This window comes from Lithobates pipiens, unplaced genomic scaffold (genome assembly GCF_037356315.1).
Source record: "Lithobates pipiens isolate NorthernLeopardFrog02 unplaced genomic scaffold, aLitPip1_a1.2 Scaffold_19, whole genome shotgun sequence".
Classification (NCBI taxonomy): Eukaryota; Metazoa; Chordata; class Amphibia; order Anura; family Ranidae; genus Lithobates; species Lithobates pipiens.
In genome coordinates, this window is record NW_027507764.1 from 537,810,831 (window position 1) to 537,836,486 (window position 25,656).

The following is a 25,656-nucleotide window of genomic DNA, read 5'->3' on the forward strand; positions in this document are numbered from 1 at the left end:
TGCAATTTTGCAACGTCTTATTAGAGAGCTGCGGGGTTTCGCAGTAGGGTGTACTATATTGGGCGGGAATTTCAACATCCCTCTGGACCCATTGACAGATACATCCACGGGGAAATCTTGCATCACATTCCAGACATTGAAACGGATTAAAAAGCTTCTGCAATCTATGCAACTGGTAGATTCTTGGCGATTGTTGAACCCTGAGGGTAGAGATTTCACGCATTTCTCTAAGCCGCATAACAAATTTTCCCGTATTGACTATTTGTTTGTGACACAAAGGGACTTACTGGCGATTAGTGCGGCCAAGATTGGCTCACAAGTGATCTCGGACCATGCCCCAATAGCAGTGACAATGGACTTTAGCCTACTTAAACGACAATCCGCCACTTGGAGATTAAACTCTTCCCTACTGACAGATCCAAACACCCTGCCCTTAGTTGAAGAGGCACTGAAAACATACTTCTTGCTTAATGACTTACCCGACACAGACCCCTTGGTGCTCTGGGAAGCACAGAAATGCACTATCAGGGGGGTGTTAATTCAGCTAGGAGCGCAACGTAAACGGGAACAAGACAGGGTGGTAGGAGAACTAATGAGCAAGATTAACAGACTTGAGACACTACACAAACACACATTGTGTGCACAGACGGCTACTGACTTACTGGAGACCAGAAAACAACTACATGATTTACTGCACAACAAATCCAAACGCCTATTATTTTTTAAGAAAAAGATATACTATGAGGGGGGCAACAAAACTGGTCGATTACTTGCGAGGGCCCTTCGGGAACACTGTTCCGGTCAGGTCATTAGTGGGATCCGGGATACGGACGGTTCCTTCAAAGTAGATAATGACTCTATCGCAGCCCACTTTCACAAATATTACACGGAACTATATAACTTACCCCCACAACACAAACCCCCTGACTTGAACGGAAACAGACGTCAAATTATCGCGGACTTTCTAGAAAAGAGCGGACTCCCAACACTCGGGGAGCATGACTGGGGTGCCCTTGACGAACTGATCTCTGACGAGGAAGTGAAGAGGGCCATTAACGAACTGAAACCGGGGAAGAGCCCTGGGCCGGGTGGCTTCACGGCCATCTATTACAAAACCTTCCGAGACATTGTCTCGGTTCCGCACAAAAAAGCCTTGAACTCTCTGTCTATGCCCAGACAGGTCACCCCTGATTTCCTCTCGGCTCACATAGCAGTGTTACCTAAACCATACAAGGATCCTTCTGTTTGCTCGAATTATAGGCCAATATCACTACTAAATTTGGATTTAAAAATTTTAACGAAAATACTGGCTAACAGATTAGGCCCATTGTTACCAGGATTGATAGAGCCGGAACAAGTGGGTTTCATGCAAGGAAGAGAAGCCAAAGACAATATCATTAAAACACTCTTGCTAGCTCAAACTGCTAAAACAAAGAAGATCGGAGGCCTTCTCTTGTCCACAGACGCGGAGAAGGCCTTCGATCGAGTGGCGTGGGATTACATGATGGCCACATGTAGTTGGGTGGGGATGAGATCACGAATGTTGTCTTGGATCTCGGCCGTTTACCAGAATCCATCAGCTAGAGTTAAGATTAATGGCTCTCTCTCCGACCCGGTGAAGATCACGAATGGGACCAGGCAGGGTTGCCCCCTGTCCCCACTTTTATTTATTCTATCCCTTGAGCCGTTTATAAGAATTGTTAAAGGGGAGGACTCGATTAGGGGCTTCAGGGTTCAACACAGAGAGTTCAAGGTGGCGGCTTACGCCGACGACCTGATGTTTTATCTAGTTGACCCGCACACGACGATTCCCAACCTGCTTAAAGCTTTTAGGATATTCGGGTACATATCTAATTTAAAAATTAACTATTCTAAATCCAAAGCACTGAATATAGGTCTAACCACCGAAGAGTTTGACAGGATTAAGGGAAATTGCCCGTTTTGCTGGGAGGAAAGGGCGTTAAAATACCTGGGTGTATGGGTGGCCCCGAACGTAGCTACGATCTTCGAACTCAATATCCCCCCATTGTTAAGAACGATTGAAGAAGATCTGCGCAAGTGGGGGGCGGGATGGTTCTCCTGGTTTGGATGCGCAGCAATTCTGAAGATGTCAATCTTACCTAGACTAATATACTTGTTTAGGGCACTACCAGTTAAGATCCCGAGAAGTTTTTTTAATAAACGAAATTCGCTGGCGTTGAACTTCTTGTGGAACAAAAAAAGGGCAAGGATTAAATTCACACTATTAACGAAACCCAAGGATAAGGGAGGGATGGGTCTGCCACATTTCAAGAACTATCAGATAGCGGCACACCTGACCAGAATAGTTGACTGGCACTGCCACAGGGATGACAAGGACTGGGTGCGTTTAGAAGAAAGGCTGCTTGAGAATAGGTTACGCTTCTCCCCATGGATCCCCTTGACCAAACTCAGAGAAGGGATTAGCTTAAACCCTCTAACTGAGACTACACTCGCATTACTTCATGCAACTACTAAACATTTAGCAGTGACGACCCTGTATAGCCCTCTGACTCCGTTGAGGGATAACCCTCACTTCCTACCAGGAATAGGTAATGTTATTTTCACTGATAAGACGTTGGACTCCCCGAGAGTGGTAAAGAACTGCTTCTCTAGGGGCAGGCTAAAAGACCTATCTGTTCTTAGGAGGGACTGGGAGGTACCCGGTCTTCCTCTTTGGACATACTTCCAACTTAGGAGTTATGTTAGCTCCCCACAACATAGGGGGGAATTTAGAAGACCTTTAACAGACCTTGAGGAGGTGTGTGCGTCTGGCGAGAGACAGATCAAGACTACCTCGATGGCCTATTCATGGCTACAAAACCTATCCAAACACTCTGAGGACAACTTTAAGAGTAAGTGGTCTCGTGAGCTTGGCAGACAGATTACGGATTCACAATGGGGGAACGCTTGCGCACTGGCACACCGAAGCTCAATTAATACCAACACACAAGAGTTATGTTATAAACTGTTGATTAAGTGGTACCATACACCAGACAGGCTTCATAGGTGGTTTCCTCAGGTGCCGGAGCTCTGCTGGCGGTGCCAAAGCGAGGTGGGGACACTTACGCATATCTGGTGGAGTTGCCCAAGACTGACACCTTTCTGGGACACGGTAAGGTCCATAATCAAGCACATCACAGGTACCTCTACCTCGTTGGATGCAGCTTGCTGCCTCCTATACATTACTGACATACCACGGAAGAGCTATAAAAATTCTTTACTCAAGCATCTTTTGAATGCAGCAAAGGCACTAGTGCCACTGCATTGGCATTCTCCCAGAGTCCCCACAGTGATAGATTGGCTGAACAAAGTGGCAGATACCTATATAATGGAAGAAACGGTAGCACAGGCTCATGAGACAGTGGATCTATTTCATGCTACCTGGACACCCTGGATTGTGTTCAGATACTCTAGGAGGCATGCCTAGATTCTCCAGGGTAACTAAGATGTTTCTTTTTTCAGCAGACTACCCCTCCTCCTTTTCATCTCACTCTTCCTTTCTTTCTATACTGTACTTCTATCTCCTTTTGATATTGCTACATTTCTTTCTTATAGAAGTTGCCAGATCACTTCTGGCTATATAGTTTGTTTGACTGCATGGTACAATTGAACCGGATCTCTCTAAGGAAAATTTCTGATACTGGAAAGAGGTTTTGTTTGCTTAGCACACTTTAATTATCAATGTATTAAAACAAAGACGGACCGAGGGCGTTTCGACGAAGAGATCCGAGGTGAAGGTGGATTCTCACTGTTCGTCATAAGTATTGATGTGTAGAGATGCAATCAACCCTGCTGTTGTGTTGTTGATTTTTTGTACTACTCATACTTTAATATCGCAATAAAAGCTGTTGATGTGAAAAAAAAGATAAGTATTCCTAACTTAAAACACTATGGTATATAAACTGAAAAACAATAAAGTTGAAAACATGAAAAGTCGAATGAGTCAGACAAAGATAAGTCAAACTGAAAAAGCTGATGCAAATAGTTGCCTCCATTTTTTTGCATAGACCCAGCACAATATTTTTTACAGTTTATAATCATGATTATTTTTGGATTCTTACACATGTATACGTTCTCAAATAGATATCTCTAAATAATTGTCTATGCCATTAGTGCCCAATTAGCATGACAGGGGTTAAATTTAAATATAAATATAATACATGGATATAGACACATACATCTTTTAAAAATATTCTTGCTTAAAGATCAAAAGTTAAATATGAACATATGTAGGGAATGATGTTTGTTTGTTTACCTATTGATCATTGTGCATTGTGCACATATTGGATGTTTCAGGGTGCATGCAATATTTTAATGATCGACTTCTATATTTGGAGCCTCGGATGCATTTGGTCATTTTAAATAGATATGAGATATGCAAATTATCAATATAGTGATTTGACCATTTTAAATTAATTTTGGCATACAACAGGAAACGTATGAAAACAAGCTGACAGGGATATGCAGAATAAATCTGCACCGATATGTGAAAAAATAAAACCAGTATACAGGCAGGGGTTATTGTCAGGGCTAGCTTAGCCCTTCCTGCTCTGGGCTGGCCGCTCAGCTGTCGGCTAATTGCCAACTCTCTTCTCTCTCCACAGTTACCAGCTGTTACCGTTGATGCTCGTCTGACCTGCCTATTTAAAGTCTTCCAGCTCATTTCTCCATTGCCTTCACGTTTGGTCACATCACTAGGAACCATCTCCTGCTGTTTGTTTCAAGACTGGCTTGCTGACATCCCTCCTGGCTTCTTATCCGGCTTGCAGTCGCTCTCCTTGGATCCCTGACTTCTGGACTGGCTGATTACCCGATTTGGTTTATGAACTTTGGACTGGCTGACTACCCGATCTGGCTACTGGACTCTGGGTATGCTTGACTACGCTTTTTTCTATTTACCTTTTTATTTTTATTATTAATAAACAAGTGTGATTTGATTGTACTTCTGTCTCAGTCTGTTTCGTGGTTCCTGACAGTACGTGAAGGCCATGAATTCAGAAGATACAGTCAATCCACTTGTTGGTAATATTTTTTCCAGATTGGATGAGCAAGATCACCGCATGGATCAGTTTGCCTTGGCGTTACAAACGCTCCTGAATCGCACGGCTCACCTGGAATCCCCCACGGTGGCTGCTCCAGTACAACCTGTGTCGCAGGCCATCCCTGCTGCTGCGCCAGTCTCTGTGCAGGTACCCGCCTCGAGTATTACCTCTATAAGAGGTATGTCTGGTTCTGCTCAGCTTCCCCAGTGATTTGGGGGCGATCCAGTTCAATGCAGAGGGTTTCTCAATCAGGTTGAGATATACTTCAAAATGCTGCCCCAGGCATTTCCCACGGACAGAAGCAAAGTAGGTTTCATGATATCTTTGCTTTCTGAGAGAGCCTTGGCCTGGGCTAACCCTCTATGGGAGACGCAAAAACCTGTTGTCTTGAGTTACCCTCAGTTTGTGGCCTCCTTTAAAAGGGTTTTTGACGTCCCTGCACGCTCCGCTTCTGCTGCCAAGTGCCTCATGTCCATCAAACAGAGTACGAGAACTGTTGCCGACTATGCCATTGAATTCCATACTCTGGCAGCAGAGGTTGCTTGGAACAATGAGGCCCTCGTGGCTGCTTTTTCTCATGGTCTCTAATCTTGATTCCATCAAGGATGAGATAGCAGCCCGAGATATACCCACTGAGCTGGAGAGCTTGATCTCGTTTGCCATCCTCATTGATTCCAGACTCAGAGAAAGACTTTCTCTTAAGGAGCGCTTGCGGAAACCTCCTGTACGTTTGCTTTGTAGTCCCACCCATGCCTCCCTCACCTCCCATGCCTCCTGGTACCGAGTTGGTCAGTGAAGATGAACCCATACACCTGGGCTTTACACGTCTCTCTGCGGATGAGAGAGCCTTTAGGAGGAGGGAGAGATTGTGCCTTTATTGTGGCCAGGCAGGTAATTTTTTGAAGTCTTGTCCTACCCATCCAGGGAATGCCCGAACCTTGAGGTCCTGTTATGAACAGACCTTAGATGGCGTTGTTTCATCCCCAGTTATCCAGAAGGATAAGCCCCTGGTTTTGGTCACCCTTTCTTGGGCTGAGTCGTCCATCGAGATACAGGCTCTAATCGACTCTGGGGCTGCAGGCCTGTTCATTGATGCTGCATTTGTTTCGCAGCACTCGATTCCGCTGCAGCTGCGTGACACTCCACTTGCCATTGAGGCTCTTGATGGGAGACCTTTACAGCCTGCCCATGTGACTCATGAGACGGTTCTGTTGTCCATGGCCGTAGGGGCTCTTCACCATGAGATAATCCAATTCCAAGTTATTTCCTCACCCAGATTTCCGCTGGTTATTGGTTATCCTTGGTTACAGAGGCACAACCCCTCTTTTGATTGGCTTTGTGCTGAGGTTCTATCCTGGTCACCACAATGCAGTGAGACATGCTTCCTGAAGGTATCCAAGGTCCTGTGCACCGCTTCACTCCCTTCCCTGCCGGAGGAGTACCGTGATTTTGGCGATGTCTTTGATAAAGGTCAAGCCAGTAGTTTGACTCCACACCGACCTTATGATTGCGCAATTGACCTTCAACCTGGTGCCATACCTCCTCGTGGCCTGGTTTACCCTTTGTTGGTCTTGGAGGATAAGGCCATGGAGGAGCATGTTGCTGACACACTTTCTCGAGGTTTCATCTGCAAATCCTCGTCTCCTGCTGGTGCTGGTTTCTTCTTTGTGAAAAAGGAGAGCGGTGAACTGAGACCTTGTATAGATTATAGGGGTCTCAATCGTGCCACGATTAAGAATGCCTACCCGATTCCATTGATTACTGAGTTATTTGACCGCCTCAAGGGAGCAACGGTTTTCACGAAGCTTGACCTGAGAGGGGCATACAATCTCGTGCGCATTAAGGAGGGTGACGAGTGGAAGACTGCGTTTAATACCAGAACAGGCCATTATGAATACCTGGTAATGCCTTTTGGCCTTAATAACGCCCCTGCAGTTTTCCAGGAATTTATTAACGATGTCCTTCGAGATTTGTTGCAGTTGTGTGTGGCGGTTTATCTCAGTGATATCCTCATATTTTCCAAGTCCCTGGAGAACAGGCCATTATGAATACCTGGTAATGCCTTTTGGCCTTAATAACGCCCCTGCAGTTTTCCAGGAATTTATTAACGATGTCCTTCGAGATTTGTTGCAGTTGTGTGTGGCGGTTTATCTCAGTGATATCCTCATATTTTCCAAGTCCCTGGAGAGCCACCACACAGATGTCTGTCGTGTGCTTCAGAAACTAAGAGAGAACAATCTCTATTGTAAACTGAAGTGCGAGTTCCAACGTGAACAGGTTACATTCCTGGGCTATGTCATTTCCACTGCTGGTTTTTCAATGGACCCAGAGAAACTTTCGGCAGTCCTACAGTGGCCTCGAACCATGGGTTTATGTCCTCTGCAGCGTTTCCTGGGCTTTGCCAACTACTATCGGAAGTTTATTCGTAACTTCTCGTCTCTGGTCAAGCCTCTGATTGATATGACCAGAAAGAACGGTAACTAACAGAGTTGGTCTCCAGAGTCCATTAAGGCTTTTGAAACTCTCAAGGCTGTATTTGTTTCTGCTCCTGTGTTGGCACATCCTGATCCTACGTTGCCTTTTATCCTAGAAGTTGATGCTTCTGAGACTGGAGTTGGCGCCCTTCTGTCTCAACGTCCTAACTCTGAGAGCGCTATGCATCTGTGTGGCTACTTTTCCAAGAAATTGTCACCTGCTGCGTGCAATTATGAGATTGGTGACAGAGAGCTGTTGGCAATCATTTTAGCCCTGAAAGAATGGAGACATCTCCTTGAAGGTACCACTGTGCCCGTTCTTATTCTTACTGACCATTCTTGTCTGAGGCTAAGCGACTCTCTCCCAGAAGGGCACGATGGGCTCTTTTCTTGTCGAGCTTTAATTACATTGTCTCATTCTTACCCGGTACTAAGAATGTAAGGGCTGATGCCTTGTCACGACAATTTTCCTCCACTTCCAAGTCGGAGTCGGTTCCGGTTCCTATGATTCCTCCTGATCGTATCTAAGCTATGGTTCGCACCAGTCTTACTTCTCCTTTGGGTGACAAAATTCTTGCTGCTCAGGTCCATGCTCCTCCTGATAAACCTTGTGACCACTGCTTTGTCCCAGAGAGTCTCCGTACTGCAGTGCCCCAGGCTTATCATTCTCCCAAGGCAGCTGGCCATCCTGGGAAGAATCAACTCATTTGGGCCATCTCCCAACAATTCTGGTGGCCTAGTCTACGGGCTGATGTTACTGCTTTCGTAGCTGCCTGTCCTGTGTGTGCTCAGAGTTAGACTCCACGACACCTTCCAGTGGGCCTTCTACAACCCATACCCAATGGAGAGAGGCCCTGGACTCACCTGTCTATGGATTTCATTGTGGAATTGCCCAACTCCCAAGGCAACACTGTTATTCTTATGGTGGTTGAACGGTTCTCAAAGCTGTGTCATTGTATTCCACTTAAGAAGTTGCCCACCTCTAAGGAACTGGCTTCCATTTTTGCTCGGGAGATCTTTCGCTTACATGGGCTACCCAAGGTGATTGTCTCGGATAGGGGAAGTCAGTTTGTCTCCAGGTTCTGGTGAGCCTTTTGTGCACAGTTGGGAATCCAGCTTGCGTTCTCTTCTGCGTATCACCCGCAGTCTAATAGGGCCGGAGAACGAGCCAATCAGTCCTTGGAGCAATTGCTACGTTGTTATATTTCTGACCATCATAACAACTGGTCTGACCTATTACCTTGGGCAGAGTTTGCTCACAACAGTGCCTTGAATTCTGCCTCCCGATTGTCTCCATTTATGGCGAATTATGGTTTCCAACCTTCCATGTTGCCTGACTCGTTTGTTCCGCAGTGTATTCCTGCGTTAGAGGAGCATCCCCGTGATCTTCGTTCCACTTGGGTACAAGTCCAGGTGGCTTTGCGTCATGCTCATGATAGGTACAGACTCTATGCTGACCGCAGACGCCTGCCAGTGCCTTCCTACCAGGTTGGGGACAGGGTCTGGCTATCATCTCGCACTGAAGTTTGCACCTCGGTTTATTGGGCCTTTCCGTATCCTTCGCAGGATTAACCCAGTAGCTTACGCGTTGGAACTTCCTCCTACTATGCGCATCTCAAATGGGTTTCATGTCTCCTTATTGAAACCGTTGGTCTGTAACCGGTTTACCACCTCGGTGCCACGTCCTCACACTATTCAGGTTGAGAACCATGAGGAGTATGAGGTACAATCCATTGTTGACTCCCGTAAGTTCTGTGGGCGCATACAGTACCTGGTGCATTGGAAGGGGTACGGTCCGGAGGAACGCTCCTGTGTTTCATCCTCTGACGTACATGCCCCTGTCCTCCTCCGCAAGTTCCATAGAGGGTTTCCCCTCAAGCCCGGTGGCCCTCCGAGGGAGAGGGGTCATTGAGGGGGGTGTACTGTCAGGGCTAGCTTAGCCCTTCCTCCTCTGGGCTGGCCGCTGAGCTGTCAGCTAATTGCCAACTCTCTTCTCTCTCCACAGTTACCAGCTGTTCCCGATGATGCTCGTCTGACCTGCCTATTTAAAGTCTTCCGGCTCATTTCTGCATTGCCTTCACATTTGGTCACATCACTAGGAACCATCTCCTGCTGTTTGTTTCAAGACTGGCTTGCTGACATCCCTCCTGGCTTCTTATCAGGCTTGCAGTCGCTCTCCTTGGATCCCTGACTTCTGGACTGGCTGATTACCCGATCTGTTTTATGAACTTTGGACTGGCTGGCTACCCGATCTGGCTACTGGACTCTGGCTATGCTTGACTACGCTTTTTTTCTATTTACCTTTTTATTTTTATTATTAATAAACCAGTGCGATTTGATTGTACTTCTGTCTCAGTCTGTTTCATGGTTCCTTAAAGTTATAAATGGAATTGTAATAGCATTCCTACAGGAGTGTCTACAAAAATCGCACATTTTAGAGTGCCCTTTTATTTGTGAACAATATTTGAGAGAAATAGGCCTTTTGTGTACATAGAAAAAGTCATAGATCTTTGCGTTCAGCTCCTAATAAATAGGGGCAAACACAAAAGTGTTGCGTTTATAATTTTGTCAGTATATATATATATATATATATATATTTTTTTTTTTTTCTGCCTCATATATATGGGTAATATTCATCCCTGGTGGGAAGCTGATACCATTTCACATTCCTATGACACCTCTAGTGATTCTCTATTTATGTGTGTGTCTTTTCACAATTTTTTGGAACTTTTATACCATATGTATACATTTTTATATTTTTACAGGCATACCCCACTTTTAAGTACACAATGGAGTTTATTTACTAAAGCTGGAAAGTGCAAAATCAGGCTCACTTCTGCATAGAAACCAACGAGCTTCCAGGTTTTATTACCAAAGCTTAATTGAACAAGCTGGGGTTAGAAGATCATTGGTTTCTATGCAGAAGTGAGCCTGATTTTGCAGTTTCTAGCTTTAGTAAATAAACCCCATTGTGTACTTAAAAGTGGGGTATGCCTGTATATATTTGTAGCCATACATGTAGATTTTTGTAGACACTCCCGTAGGAACACTATTACAATTCCATTTATAACCCCTGCCTATATACTGGTTTTATCTTTTCACATATCGGCGCAGATTTAGTCTGCATGTTCCCGACAGCTTGTTTTCATACGTTTCCTGTTTGTGTGTCCCCTTGGGATCCTCTCTTTATCTGAGATTTCAAGGATTTGTTTCTATTAAAAAAGATTATTGACAGAATAAAGCTAAGTTATTCCTTCTATACTTTGATTATTACAGTTATATGTACATAGTAGTACCAAAATCAGTGACATATTTAGCATTACAATATCATTGTAATATATATATATATATATATATATATATATATATATATATTGATTATATTTCATTTATTTTCTTTCTGGTTACTCTATGCTGTATAGAACAAACACAGAAAAAAACAAAGACAATGTGTTTCAATGTGTTTTATTTTATTTCCATAAGCTCGTGTTTTTAATATGCATTTGTATATATATATATATATATATATATATATATGCACAATGCACAATGGCACTCGGTTTTCACCTTTTTACTTTTTCATTCATGTATTTATTCTTTTATTATTCATTTATTTTCTTTTTCTTTTTTTTTCACTTTCTTCATCTTTTTTTCATTAATTAATTTGTTCCACATTTTAAGTATGAATAATTACATAACATACATGTACACAATACATCAAGTATGTCTATCAGGTTATTTTGGGATGTCGTGTTAGAGTTCATTGATAAGATATCCCATGCACCTGCATGACTCCAGGAAGGCAGGAAAGCAGGTATGTGTCCAGGAATTTGGACTGATGTAGCATGTGGTGGCCTATCAGATGGATTTCCTGTTTGATCAACCTTTTTTCTCACCCCCATATATATATATGGATGGTCATTCTATCTTCCAACAGCTATGACTAAGCACCCCATAGTGGTGTGAAACATGTGTACCAGAAGAATTTGTGTCTCTGATGTCTTTGTACCAGAAGAATTTTTAAACCACCTTTAAAAAAGGTGTCAACAGAGTGTGGCTGTCCAGTCTTTCCTTCCATTCATTCCTACATGCAGAGCCAGCACCTGTTATCATCAGCAGGTGGGGTGCATTATGAGATGTCTGCCTAGAGCTGTGTTCTTTTGTTGTTTGGACACCACTGCACCAGTAATCTCCATTTGCCTCAAGCTCTTGTGCCATTTGGCTCTCCTGCTGCACTCTAAACACAGGAGGCCAGCATTTTGGCCCAGAGAATGCTTTGCATTTTGTGAATGAATGCAAAGCATTCTTTGATTGGATAAGGTAGAGAGTGTTATGTCACTGCCCTGCTTCTCCACCTTATCCATTCATAGAATACTTTTCATCTGTTTAGAAAATACAAAGCATTCTCTGAATGGTGCCCAAGCTGAGTGGGTGACCTACTGTGTTCAGAATGAAACAAGGCAGTTGCTTGGTGTGGGACCCAGAAGCAAACTGAAATAGCTGTCTGCTACAGTGATTTCCAGCTTTTAGGAGGATCAGTCAGGCATGGTATATGATTAGTTCCATTGGTCCAAGCTGGACCAATGTATAAAATATCTATTCCTGGAATTCTTCTTTAAAGCAGAATGTAGGAATTTTACATAATTACATGGTCAAGCATCAATAGCATCAACACAGCAATCTTTACTTTTACCGAGTCCCCCTGCAACATCACAAAAAGATCATATTAATTATATTGATTATTAGGAAGGGTTTCTTTTTTTTTTTTTGTTTTTTTTTTGTTTAGTTTAGTCACCTTCTAGGCATTACTAGAATCTCTGCTCCCCGCCAAACAGAATTTTGAATTATTATTTTTTTTTTTTATGCTTTGATACATGTTTACCAGGGCAGTGCCCAGCCCCATGGCATTTCTTTGACAATCTCTTACCTATTATCCTAGAAAATGGTCATTACTATATTTTAACATTGAGATTGCATTGATCTTAATAGGGTTCAAATTTTAGTCATGTTCATCTAACCTGCCCCAAAAAAGAATACAAGTGATCTTAGCTCATGATTAGCTGTGTCATATGTTTTGCACTGTAAAACTGATGGGTGCATCTTTTTAACCACTTGCATCTATTGACGTCCTCCCAGAACTGCACTCGGTGTGTTCTGTGATCGCTGTGTCCTTTGGCAGCCTCATCAGTGCACATGAGTGAAGGAGAAAAATTACCCATTTGCAAAATTTTATAACAGAAACTAAGACTTTTTTTATTTTTTTGCTTGTTTAGAAAATGAAATACCACCAAAATAAAACTCTATCTGCGTGAAAAAAATAGATAAAAACCTCATATCAGTACAGTTCTGCAAAGTATATTTACAGACAACCTGAACATTTAAAAAAAATTACCTATAATTTTATAGTTCCATAAAAATACTCTGCTCTGTGAAATACAAATAATAACCAAAAGTTGTTCTGTTCTTGCATTTGGGGTAGACCTTCTGGGGATAAAGTAGTTAATATGGGTCTGGGTCCTGAGACATTTGTTAGTGAGCTCCCATTATTAAACTGTTATGTTCGTTTAGTTTAGCAGACCATCCAGGACTCATTGATTTTAACATAAAATTAAGCTTTACTGTCCTTTGCAGGCAGATTCGACTCCAGCTTAACCAAGCCTCGTTGCTTTTCTATAATTATCATTCTGATAGTAAATGCTAAGAAACACCATCTCGAAAGTATGCTTTATTAGTTTAGTTGTCAATGAAGCTTTAAATTATCTTTAGCCTGATTCAGTATAGTGTGGGTATTCTTCCAAGTCTGGGTAGCTGCCATCCCAGAAAGTGTTGGCAGTGTGCTTCTCAGGCGTAAAAATGGCATGAAAGGTATTTTCATCTGTGATGTAAAAGAGCATGTGGAAATCAACCATAAATAGAGAGAACATTCTATTCAGCAAATACTAAAAAAGATAAGAGCCTTCAGGCTATTCAGAGATGCTGCACTGCAGCCTGCAACTAAGGCAACACTACTGGTCTAGCTCATTGCAATAGCCATGAGAAGGATACGGTTTATAGTTAGAGTTAGATATACATACTAAATAGATTGCTGACTGAATACCGTAAGTTACTATTATATGGCAGAGTGGATATAATGAAATGCATTTTGATAAGGATTTTTTTTCTCTTAAAGTGATTGCAAACAATTACCCTATAAAACAACCCATTCCATTTAAAATAAAAATGAAAGGCAAAGGTTTTTTTGCATGGATATATAAAATTAAATATAAATACCCTTTTCCCTTTTTTTTATAAGTGATCACATTCCCGCTGTTCTCAGATGCATAAGAGTCGGTGGGGGGGGGGGCACACTGAGCTTCCCAGTGACATTCTGTTGGGGGGGGGTGTCAGGACAAGTGTGGTCATTGGAGGAGAGCATACTATGTTCCCGGCATAGCTAGAGAACTGACCACAGTGGGCTCTTCAATGGCCACCCTTGTCCTGACACCCTCCCCCCCACTAATTCTCTAAGTACCTTATTCCTGCAGAACTGTTTTGTGGTCATGACTAAACAAAAAAACATTTCAGAAGAGCAATTCAAATTAGATTATAACTACCAAATAACTGTTTTACAGCTCACAATACATCTTTATTGAATATCAAATGTGTATTTTTTGTGAATTAATATGGTGTAGGCAGAATCAGAGATGATTGATACTAGGTTTCATTTTGTTTAGACGGCATCTGCATCCAAGGCTCTTTATAATTTATAGGTATTAGCAATTACATTGAGTATATTTAATACTGATTTATATTAAAACGAAGCAATTTCTTAGTGAATGTAATCAAACAACATACTATATACCTCCCCGTAGTGTGTAGCAATAGGAGGACATGGAGGAGGAAGAGAGGGAGGGAGGGGAGTGTAAAAGTTTAGAAGGGAACTGAAATTGGACCATGCTTGGTAGAGAACACCAGCTGGTCTAAACTATCTCAACCTGCAGTGGGGACATAGAGAAAAAGGGAGGGACAGCTAAAGGCAGGATCAACCAGGTCAATTTCACTCAACACATAACAAATGCTTTAGTGGCTTTCTGAGTATGAACATTCCTGTTATATAGCATGCAATGAGACTTTTTTCATAGTCTAAGTTTAACCACACTTTAACCTCTTGCTGACCAGCCGCCATCATTATACTGCGGCAGGTCAGCTCTCCTGCGCAAACCGCCATAGGTGTACATCAGTGTCTGCAGGAAGGCTAGCAGGCACGCGCACCATGGGAGCATGCCCCGGGTCCCGTGGACTGGATGTCCGCCAGTGAACTGCGATCACAGTGTACAGAGGAAGACGGGGGAACTGCCTATGTAAACAAGGCAATTCCCTGTTCTGCCTAGTGACATGTCAGAGATCTTCTGTTCCCAGTCATCGGGAACGGAAGATCTCTGTCATATCCTAGGTAGCCCACCCCGCCTACAGTTAGAACATACCCAGTGATCACAGTTAATCCCTTGATCGCCCCCTAGTGTTAACACCTTCCCTGCTAGTGACATTTATATAGTAATCAAAAAGTGTCAAAAGTGTCCGATCTGTCTGCTGCAGTCCCACTAAAAATCAAAGATCGCATTACTAGTGAAAAGAAAAAAAAATAATAATAAAAATGCCATAAATCTATTCACAATTTGTAGCTGATAACTTGTGTGCAAACCAATCAATATACGCTTATTGAAATTTTTTTTTTACAAAAAAAATTTAGAAGAATTGTCGGTTTTTTTGTTTATAGCACAAAAAATTAAAACTGTAGAGGTGATAAAATACCACCAAAAGAAAGCTCTATTTATAAGGAAAGAAAGGACATCAATTTTATTTGGGTACAAGCAGTGCATGACTGCGCACTTGTCAGTTAAAGTGATGCAGTGCCGTAACGCAAAAAAAGGCCTAGTCATTAAGGGGGCAAATCCTTCCTGGGGATGAAGTGGTTAATATAAGCTTCGGGGCAGGCATGGCCTGGCGAGCGGTGGAGATGGATGCCTAAAGACAGAGCTCCAGAGCGGATTGAAGGCTCTCTCATTACCGTGATCACAAACACACAGAATGGGCAGACATTCCAGAGGGGGAATACTCCACAACCACCCCGCACTCCGGGATCCTCAAAAACAAAACAGATCCCCAAGATATGCTTGTCCCAGGCACAAGGAAGGAGAGGCCCTGCGGAGGACAAGATGGCGCGCTCACACACGAGGAAGGAGGAGGAGGACTTTGATTCAGAATCCCTGGCAAACTCTGAAGATCTGGTAAGAGACACATCTCCCCCAGACCAACCGCTCACTCATACAGCTATGATGGATATCACTGCTGATATTAAGAACTCCCTGTCAACTGCAATAACTGACCTAAAGGCTGACATTCTAATACTGACAGAGCAAATGGCGGCAGGGCAGAGAGCAGGGAGACACAGAGACAGAGCTATTCAAAGGTTGGAGGATGTCTTTTATACCCACTCACAGCACCTGATGAACATCAATAGACACCTGGAAGATTTAGACAACAGGGGCAGAAGGTGTAATATAAGAGATATGCCGCGTACACACGGGCGGACTGTATGGCCTACTTAGTCCGCCGAAACACATTTCAGCGGACAGTCCGCTCGTGTGTGGGCTTCAGCTGACTTTTTCAGCGTGCAGTCCGGCGTACTAAGTATTTCGGATTTTTCGAAATTCTGTCCGTCGTACTTGCATTTCGGCGGACAATCCGCCCGTGTGTATGCCAGTCCGCCGTACTTTTGAAATGAGCGGACTTTTCTCGCCAGGAGAAAAGTCCGCTCATTTAGCGCGGGTATCCAGGTAGGCGGGGCCCGCGAAGGAGACGTCGCAGGCCCCGCCGCCTGGTATGGACTTAAAGGGGAACCCCAACGCCGAAAAAAATCGGCGTGGGGGTCCCCCCAAGTCCACAACAGACCCTTGTCCGAGCACGCTACCCGGCCGGCCAGGAAAGGGGGCGAGCGAGCGCCCCCCCTCCTGAGCCGTACCAGGCCATGTGCTCTCAACATGGGGGGGTGCCTTGGGGAAGGGGGGGGCTGCGCGGCCCCCCCACCCCAAAGCACCTTTTCCCCATGTTGATGAGGAAAGGGCCTCTTCCCGACAACCCTGGCCATTGGTTGTCGGGGTCTGCGGGCGGGGGGCTTATCGGAATCCAGGAGCCCCCTTTAATAAGGGGGCCCCCGGATACCGGCCCCCCACCCTATGTGAATGAGTATGGGGTACAATGTACCCCTACCCATTCACCTGTAAAATAAAAGTACAAAAAAAAACACAACACACGAGATAAAATACTTTATTGCACAGCTCCGGGGGTCTTCCGTCTTCGGGGGTCTTCTCGCCGGACTCCTCCGCTATCTTCTTGTAGCTCTTTTGCTAGCGGAGGAGTCCGGCTTTCTTCCTCGCCGCCGGCCTCTTCTCCCGACTTCGGGGGTCTTGTCCCCCTCTTTCATTCAACTTTTTCACTGAGGTGTTTCACGCCACAAACCCACAAGCAAAGACAAAGGGGGTCTCCATCCTCTTAAGCAAAAAATCTTCTTTCATTACACAACACCGATTATCAGATACAGACGGCAGATACATTTTCCTGAAGGGTTCCTTGAACGGTAAGCCAGTGACGTTGGCAAATGTTTATTTTCCAAACAAATCGCATGCCTCCTTCTGTCAACTGTTTATTGACGAGTTGAAAAGTTTTGCAGAAGGCTGCATTATTCTTGGAGGAGATTTTAATATCCCTCTAGAACCAAACCTAGACACATCCACAGGCAAATCTTGTATCTCCTACAATATACTGAGGAAAATAAAGACACTGCTGAAGTCCCTGACCTTGATTGACACCTGGAGGACGTTGCACCCTACTGATAAGGAGATTACTATTTATTCTAACACCCACAATCAATACACAAGAATAGACCACCTCTTTATCACTCAAAGAGATATACAGGACCTCACAAAGGCAGAGATTGGTTCCATCAATCTTTCGGACCATGCTTCCATTTTCCTTATCCTACACTTAAATAACAGACAAAAACTAACTTTTTGCTGGAGATTAAATGCCTTCCTCCTCACTGACCCAAACATTCAAACACAAATTCACAAGGCTCTCACAGACTACTTTTCCATGAACAATACACCAGATGTTTCCCCTCTGACAATCTGGGAAGCGCACAAAAGTGTAATTAGGGGCGAGCTGATCAGGTGGGGGGCTAAGAAGAAAAAAAGAAAAAGAACAACACGTTAACGAATTGGTCCAGACAATCTCGAAATTAGAACTGACACACAAACAGTCCCTCACCTATACAAACCAAGCAGAACTCATGAAGACCAAAAAGGAACTTCAGGAGCTTCTAGACAACAAAACCAAAAGATTACTATTCCTAAAAAAATCCATATACTATGAACAGGGTGACAAGGGAGGTAAGATTTTGGCCAGAGCATTAAAGGAAGCAACTTTATCCAACAACATTTATGGATTGCACTCCAAAGACGGCACTTTTACACATGACTCCTCTAGAATAGCGGAAATCTTTCACGTTTTATTCCTCCTTATATAACATTCCCCAACAAACAAGACCCGCATCCGATATGGGAGACCAGAGGCAGGCTTCCTCCTCCTACCTAATTGCAACATGCTGTCACTCACACAGGAAAACTCAGCCCTCTTAGAACACCCAATTACCTCGTCAGAAATTACACAGGTCATTAGAGACTTAGCCACTGGGAAAAGTCCTGGACCAGACGGCTTTACATCACATTACTATAAACTGTACGAAAACATTCTGAAGGATCCCCTAACTAATGCCCTTAATGCCATCATCACAGGCCATAAAGCATCCAATGATTTCCTATTGGCATACATTACTGTAATTCCCAAACCAAAAAAAGATCCCACCGATTGTACAAACTACAGACCCATATCACTTCTAAATCTAGACCTAAAAATCCTAACAAAAATTATAGCAAACAGACTCAGACCACTACTAGGTAAACTCATCGGCCCGGAACAAGTTGGCTTTATGCCAAACCGCAAAGCAAAAAATAATACTACTAAATCCCTCAATTTAATTCACAGCATAATTCAGAGCAAGGTTGAGGGCCTCTTGCTGTCAACTGACGCAGAGAAGGCCTTCGACCATGTTGTGTGGGATTATATGTTCCAGGTCTGCGATCATGTGGGTTTCGGTCCCAACTTGATGAAGTTGACCAAATCACTATATTTGAACCCAAGCGCCAAAATAAAAATCAACGGAACCCTATCTGACCAGGTAAAAATACATAATGGAACGAGATAAGGGTGCCCCTTATCACCTCTCCTCTTTATCTTATCTATCGAGCCCCTGATCAGAACCATAAATCTGCAAAAAGCAATACATGGTTTTGAATTTGCAGGGAAAGAATACAAATCAGCGGCATACGCAGATGACTTGCTTTTTTACATTACCCAGCCACACATCACGATCCCCAACCTTCTTCAAACAACTTGCACGAATACAGAGAACCTCATTTGGGCCAATAAAAGATCTCTCATACATCTCAACCTTTTACAAAGACTCAAGCAAAAAGGCGGAATAGCACTAGCAGACTTCAGAAAGTATTACTATGCACTACATTTATCTAGAATTATTGACTGGCATTGCCACGATTACTGTGAAGACTGGGTTAGCCTACAAAAAGCGAGCTTGGATATGGCCATCCGCCACCTACCTTGGTCACACTATTCAGCCATCCCACTCAGCATTAAGAGACACCCCATTATAAACACCATCCTGAAGATCTTTCACAAAACTGCAGTTAAACATGGGATCTCTTCGACCCCAAGCCCAACAACCTCATTAGCCAATAACCCAGATTTCCCTCCAGGATTAAACAATAAAAAAATGTTCAGAGAACATCCCATTGACCCCTTTTTGGTCTTTCAATGTCTCCATCACAATAATCTCAATACTCTTTCTGAACTCAATAGTGAGAATAACTCGGACTCCATGAACCCTTGGTCCTACATACAAATACAAGATTTAATTTCAAACAACAAAAAAGATCTGCTCAGACCATTAACTAATTTTGAACACATTTATTCCACAAACAGCCTATTAAAAAAACTACATCTATGTTGTACAAATGGCTAATCCAGCCGGTGTCGGACAGCCCGGACAGACATAAATAACAATGGGAAAAAGACCTAAAGGTGCATTTCTCAGATACACAATGGGAGAAAGCAAATGTCTTCACTCATAAATGCTCTCTGAGCTCTTGCATGCAAGAAAATCCGCTCCCAGTGGTACATCACACCAACAAAAAAGAAACAATGGTTTTCTGGGGAGCCTGACTCATGCTGGAGATGTGGGGTAGAGGTGGGTTCCTTCCTACACCTTTGGTGGGATTGCACTATTATACAACCCTTCTGGCTACAAGTGAAATTCTGGACAAAACATATAATGGGATACAAAAAAGAACTGGATGCTGCCTGGTGTCTCTTACAGCTAAATGATTTATCGTACAGAGATTACAAAAAATCTCCCATTAGACACTTGCTAAACGCAGCGAAAAGTCTAATCCCCCTCCTTTGGAACTCGCATAGCACACCATCTGTTAGAAAATGGCTCACAAAAATAAACTACATATATGAAATGGAAGAAACTATTGCTATTAAAAGAGAAAACACTGCACAGTTCCAACGGAGATGGAAACCCTTGCTCGCTTTCATCACCTCAGAACCCTCCAGAAATCTAAATGCTTAAACAATTTAGAACTTAGGAAGAGAAAAGTTACTGGAACCCCCCCCATAAATGACTGATTATTGTTGATTTCACTCATCACACAATAGACCACGAAACTAAACTGTACAAATAATTTTGGTTTTATTTGTATCTGGATACCTAATTGTCTTGATTGTCATATATCACCTACAGATGTAAACTCTCAATGATATGGTAATACTCATTGAATATTACATGTAACAGTATGTTTCTTTCACATATGAATCTAACCGGATCTACCTTTCATTCTTCAAACTACATTTCTATGTATACTTTGTAACCCATTATAACTTGTTCTGTTTACGTTTTCATTTTCTCAATAAACTTTATTGTGAAAAACAAAACAAACATATGCTTCAGGTGTCTTTATCCCCTTCCCGCAGAGCGTACGCAGATGTGCGTACTCGGCTTCCGGGGGTTATACCGGGATGATGCCCGCACCTGCAGGCATCATCCCGTTACCGTTTTTCACAGCGGGCGATCGGCTATGCAGCCATAACAACCGATGTGGCTAAAAGCTGCTCAGCCGTTATGCCGGAGGAGCATAGACCCCCGATCCCTCCATAAAGAGTACCTGACACCACCTATTACTGTCACAAGGGATGTTTACATTCCTTGTGACAGCAATAAAAGTGATCACAATTATTTTATTTTTTTTAAAACAATTTATTAATTTAAAAAAATAAAAAAAAATAAAAAATTTTTTTTTTAAAGCGCCCGCCGTCCCCGCGAGCACGCGAAACAAAGAAAACGCATACGGAAGTTGCGCCCGCATATGTAAACGGTGTTCAAATCACACATGTGAGATATCGCCGCGATCGTCAGAGCAAGAGCAATAATTCTAGCACTAGACCTCCTCTGTCATTCTAACATGGTAACCGTAAAAAAAAAATTCAAGCGACGCCTATTGAGATTTTTAAGTACCGTAGTTTGTCGTCATTCCACGAGTGCGTGCATTTATAAAGTGTGACATATTTGGTATCTATTTACTCGCCGTAACATTATCTTTCACATTATGCAAAACAATTGGGCTAATTTTACTGTTTCATTTTTTTAAAATTCATGAAAGTGTCCCTTTTCCCAAAAAGTTGCGTTTAAAACACCGCTGTGCAAATACCGTGTGACATAAAATATTGCAACAATCGCCGTTTTATTCTCTAGAGTCTCTGCTAAAATATATATATATATATATATATATATATATATATATATATAATATTTGGGGGTTCCAAGTAATTTTCTACCAAAAAATATGGATTTTAACTTGTAAACACCAAATGCCAAAAATAGGCTTAGTCATGAAGGGATTTATATGGACAGGGGTATTTTACATTTATTATTAAAAATGTTCTTACTTTTCTGTGTTGGGTAGAGCATGGAAAGATTAAATCCTCTATCAAGATTATATTGCAATTTATGTCTCTGTTGGGGAGATTTCCCTTTATTTCCTGTGAGGACAGAAACTAATGATTATTCCCTCCAATGGGCACCAAAGTACATTTTTAGTAAAGTACGGGAAGGGTTAGTATTTTTGACATAGAATATGAAATGCCACCTCTTTTTAACCAAAAGGTAAACTAAAAATTCTTATGCTATAACAATTTGCTAAGAAGCATTTGATTGCTATTGCTTATTATGCCCATTGTTTTTAAGTGTAGGTTAAAAAAAAAAAAAAAAAAGGAAAATAGTAAGACATAAACTGATAACAAGCACGCCATTATTGAACCCCCTGTCTAGTCTCATATATTTATATGTGAGAAGATTAACAGTATCTAGCTCTCAGAACAGTATCTATCTTTCCGCTATCTGTGATACAATATGTAATAGCTTTGATATCCTAATTGCTGTCCACAAAAACCCATTATTCTAATTGTTTGCTCAATCAACATTTTTTCTGTTCCCCAACATAACAAAGGCTAAAAACATTCGCCGAAACTGAGGTAGTGCCTTTTTTCCATGGACTGCTGCATTACAGAGAAAGCCTACTAATGCTGTATTCTTCTTATATAATTAAAAGACTTGTGTGCGCATGCGCGAGGCTTCCAAGATGGCCGCGATCATCTAAAGCCCCGCTGCCTCGCGGAACGACGGAACCCCTACCGCACGACACGGCTACCCTTCCGCTTCCCGAGCTATAGGGACGGACTCCCGAAGAGTTAGGCCACATTACCGAATGACCGGTGGACTGGCTAAATGCAATCTGGGCCCGCTGTTCGCTTCATTGGACGTGTGGGAGAAATCCAAGATGGCCACCGCAGCACAGCTCCTATCTCAGGATCACAGATCCGCAGGCACAGTGGATTTCAGGTCAGATACAGACTTTCCTCCTCTCCACGCCACCCCAGGCAACCCCAGGGGTCTCCCCAAGGAAGCCACACCGTCCCCGGCCTCCACGGTCTCGCTGCTGGAACGCACCCTCCAGGAGTTCTCCCCCTCCCCAGCGGGGACTTACAGGGCTACTCAGGCCGCCATGGCCTCCCATGAGGCTGCTCATGCAGACCCAGTCTCCCACATGGATGCCCTATTTGGCAAATTTTCTGAACTATTAGAAAGGGGCCTATCCCAAACTGCCTTGCAAATCACGGGGGAATTGAAAGCTGACTTTATTAACCTAGGCTCCCGGATCGAAACGATCGAACATAAAATGGAGGATACCATAGCCAGATCCATCCAAAACTCCAGGCACATTTATTCAGTACAGGAGCAATTAGACCTAGCCATGGCCCGTATCGATGACCTCGAAAATAGGTCACGCAGATATAACATCAGAATTCGCGGGCTTCCAGAATCAATAACTGATGTGTCCAGGGCGGTGCAAGACCTCATTCAACAGCTAATCCCTGACATCCCAGCTACTAAGCTTGAACTTGACCGGGTCCATAGAACCCTCGGCCCCCCTAGGAAGGATGGCACTCCGCGCGATGTTCTGGCCAAGCCACATCACTTCTCGGTGAAAGAAGAAGTTATGAAGAGAGCCAGATCCCTGCAACACGTCACATACCAGGGCCACCAGGTTCAGATCTTTGCGGACCTCTCCCCCTCCACTATACAGAGACGGAGAGCTCTGAAACCCCTCTTGCTTGCAATGTCGCAAAAAGACATAAAATACAAATGGGCATTCCCATTTGCGGTCAGGTTCACGGACAAAGGGAAGTCTTTTGCTTTCTCCACTTTCCCCGAGGGGGAAAAGCTCCTCACCAGGCTGAAAATCATTTCTCAAGAAGCTGATATGGACACTTCTAACCCTAGCCAAAGATCCAACAAACGGCCCACTCCTAACAGCCCACAATCCCCGTTGTGGACCTCCGGAAGAGCCAAGAAGGTCAAGGATAATGCACCCACCTGAGCAACATTCAGACCCCTTTTCAGACTCTCCATTCTGTGACTGACCGTCCGAGGTCCTGGAGAGGGCCGGAGGACTGCTCCCCAAACGTTGAAAGTTTGGCCCTCCACCCTTTTTTGCCCTCCCCTTGCCTAGGACTTGTGCTACCCTTTTCCCCATTGCCTGCAATATCCCGGGACGCTATGCAGTACTTCGTCCATCTACTGGACTGCCCGTAACCCCTCATATTATTTGTGCCCCCTCGAAATGGGCCCTAGGGCTGCTTTGAGGACCCTTCAGGGGGCTGTATTCCCCAGCACCCTCCCTGGCTATACCATCCTACCTTTTGCCTATTGACCAGCATTCATTGTTTAGCCCCAGTGTCTTCTAATCATTATGTTTAGCCGTGCCCTAAAGTTTGTTTTTTTTTTTCTCCTTTTTTCTTCTTTTTTTTTTCTTATTGCTGCTTATCTTCTAATGTTATTTAATGTTGATTTAACAGTTCGGGTAGTTACCCGACTAGGGGTCTCCAGTTCCGCGAGGGACCACATGTGTAACTCTCCCTCCCTCGGCCTTTCCCAGGCGCCAGAGGGTCGGGACTTCTGACCTTATGGGTCGGTTGTCTACATTGTTCTTTCTAGGGATTTCGGGGGGTGTCTCCTGCCCTGATCTCCTCTTTCTCTTCTCAGGAACGCTTTCTTTCCTTGCCCTTTCTCCCCCTCTCTCCCCCCTTGATGGTAAGCTACCCCTGTTGAATGTTTACGTGACACTACTTTTGTTCTCCTCAGGTTTGGCTGAGTTAACCCAGTCGGCATGGTATCCTGGGAAACAACCACGGGCCACCGATCCCAACGCTCTTACCGAGAACCCCGCTATGGATTGGGTAAGTGAGGTCGCTTTCAGAAGCTGGGCTCCCCCTCTGCTCCATGGCTGATCCACAGGCTGTTAGGCTTAAGATAGCCACCCATAACATTCAGGGTCTTAATTCCCCCATCAAACGGAGAAAAGCCCTTGATTACTACAAATCCCTGAAACTAGATATAATTCTACTTCAGGAAACGCACCTTCCTATCCGGTATAGTCCCAAGTTCCTACATGCCCACTTCCCTCAGTTCTACTTAGCCAACGCGGAATCCAAGACCAGGGGGGTGGCCATTTTGATTGCTAAAACATGCAAATTCAATAAAAGTTTTGAAAAAGCGGATCCGGAGGGCAGGTTTTTACTTGTAAAGGGCACGGTGGGGGACCAACTTTACTCCTTGGTCTCCTACTACTCCCCGAACACGGGTCAGGCCAAATTCTTCGAATCCCTGTTACGCACCTTAGCGCCTCTTTTAGAGGGAACGGTTATTGTCGGAGGGGACTCTAACGTCGCCTTTGATCAAGGACTTGATAAATCCTCCCCCTCACATTCCCGCTTAACCAGGCCCACGAAGGCAAGCCTACGGATCGCCAAATTGCTTCACGCTCATGGTTTATCCGATGTCTGGCGGGAATTAAACCCCACAAAGAGAGACTACACTCACTTCTCAGCGCCACACCAATCATATGCACGGATAGACCACATACTTGTCCCCTCCTCGCTCCTTCCCAGGATGCTCAAAGCCTCCATCACTGACACAGTGATCTCGGATCACTCGCTGGTAATTGTGACGGCCCTAGGGGGTTCGAGTGGGAGACACCCCAGGCATTGGAGGTTAAATGAATCTCTCCTTTCAGAGCCATCACGAGTTATGGATCTCGACAAAGCACTGCAGGAATATTTCTCTATTAATGCGACTCCTGATGTCTCCCCCGAAACCCTGTGGGCGGCGCACAAAGCGTTTATTAGGGGAAAACTCATGCAATTAGGTTCTCAAATAAAACGGGAAAGGCAATCAACCATCCTGAAGCTAGAAGAGGAATACTCTAAACTCAGAGCTCTGCACAAAAAGGACCCCCTCCGCACCCCCACCTCCATACTAGACAAGACTCGCTTAGAACTCAATCTCGCCCTCACCACGAAAGCAGAAAAATCGGTTAGGTGGTCTG